The sequence below is a fragment of the Bos taurus genome, chromosome 18 (assembly GCF_002263795.3).
Source record: "Bos taurus isolate L1 Dominette 01449 registration number 42190680 breed Hereford chromosome 18, ARS-UCD2.0, whole genome shotgun sequence".
NCBI classification, from domain to species: domain Eukaryota; kingdom Metazoa; phylum Chordata; class Mammalia; order Artiodactyla; family Bovidae; genus Bos; species Bos taurus.
Window position 1 is genome coordinate 11,051,618 of NC_037345.1, and position 1,958 is coordinate 11,053,575.

A 1,958-nucleotide genomic window follows, 5' to 3' on the forward strand; every position below is an offset into this window, starting at 1 on the left:
AATGGGAACAATAATAGCAGCTACTTTGGCTTTTTTAAAAGTTTGTTTTGTAGAAGTGTAGTTGATTTACAGTGTGTTAATTTCTGCTGTATAGCTAAGTGACTCATATATATATATATATGTCATATTTTGTCAGAATTTTCATATTCTTTCCTATGATGGTTTATCACAGGATGTTGATATAGTTTCCTATGCTATACATACGGGCTTCCCTGGTGGCTCAGAGGTTAAAGCGTCTGCCTGGAATGCAGGAGACCCGGGTTCGATCCCTGGATTGGGAAGATCCCCTGGAGAAGGAAATGGCAACCCACTCCAGTACTCTTGCCTGGAGAATCCCATGGAGGAAGGAACCTGGTAGACTACAGTCCATGGGGTTGCAAAGAGTTGGACACGACTGAGCGACTTCACTTTCACTTTCACTTACGCTATACAGTAGGATCTTGCTGTTTATCCATTCTATATGTAATAGTTTACGTAGGCTAATCCCAAACTCCATCCCTTGCTCACCCTCTCCACCCTGGCAACCACAAATCTGCTATGTCTGTGAGTTTGTTTCTGTTTCATAGATAAGTTCATTTGTATTGTAATTTAGAGTCTACATGTGACATTTGTCTTTTTCTCTCTGGTTTACTTCACTTAGTATGATAATCTCTAGGTCCATCCAAGTTGCTGCAGATGGCATTACTTTGCTCTTTTTTATGGCTGAGTAATATTCCATTCTGTGTATGTACCGCATCTTCTTTATCCATTCATCTGTTTACATTCAGATTGTTCCGTGTCTTGGCTATTGTGAGTAGAGCTGTAATAGCAGCTGCTTTGTATAGTTGTTATGAGGTTCAAACAAGTTAATATTTTTCTTAAAGCATTTGGAAGCCTGGCACATAATAAGCGCTACATACATGTTAGTTTGTATCATCATTTTAACAAATGTATTTTGCATTCCTTGTTTTTTCCCCACTCAGAGTTCTGCCCTAAGCCTTCAGGCAGCAGCCCCTGTTTTTCTCTGGGAAGGGAGGCCGTAGCAGAAGAGCAGGAACAAAGACATGAGTTTTATTTAGCTTTTGACTTACTAGACAGATTTTTATTTCTTCTTTTTCTTTTGACATTATTTCAGACTTGTAGAAAAGCCACAGAAATACTCCAGAGGATTCTCCTCTGCCCTTCATTCAGCTTCCCCAGATAGGAACACTTACTGCTGTTCCTTGATCTTCTTTCTCTCTCCTCTAAATTATTTAAGAGGGAGTTACAGACATGAAACCCCCTTTATCTCTAAATACCTAAGTATGTGTTTCCTAAGAACACAGATGTTCTCTTCAGACAAAGGAGGCATTTTCTTCCATAACCCTGGTGTAATTATCTGAATCAGGGAAATGAACATGGATGCATTATGTAATCTAATCCGCAGACCTTATTCAGATTTTGCCGATTGTCCAGGAATGTCTGTTACAGCAAAAGATCTCAGATCATGAATCACACTCAGTTTTCTCATCTCGTTAGTATCCTTGAATCTGGATAAGCTCTTCACTTTATGCTCTTCTTTTATGATGCTGACATTTTAAAAAAGATGACTGACCAAGTGTTTTGTGGAATGTTCCTCACATCAAGTTTGTCTTACGTTTCTTCCTTATGAGATTCAGATGACATGTTTTTTGAAGGAATCTCACAGAAGGGATATTGTAAGTGTTAGTGCCTCATACCAGGGGCCATGTGCCTGTTTGCTGTGGGGCTCTTATGTCAATTTGATATCTTGGTTAAGATGATATCTGCCAGGTTTCTCCACTGAAAAGAGCCTATATTTTTTGGTGGTAAATATTTTAATTATCTTGTAGCGAGATGTATTGGAACTGTGTAAATGTCCTACCCCCATAAAACCTTTGGTCCCCAATTTTAATATCTGGTGATGATTCTTCCCTGAAACAAGCATTTTGTGATGGTTATCAGATGTTACTTCTCATTAC

The 1,958-nt window shown here is 38.8% G+C and overlaps 1 non-coding gene across 1 annotated transcript; it reads left to right on the forward strand.

Moving 5' to 3' along the window:
- The first annotated feature begins 209 nt into the window (after positions 1–209).
- Positions 210–281, forward strand: TRNAS-GGA (transfer RNA serine (anticodon GGA)). The gene has a single exon. It is a non-coding gene; the product is annotated as a tRNA-Ser (tRNA).
- The last annotated feature ends 1,677 nt before the right edge of the window (positions 282–1,958 follow it).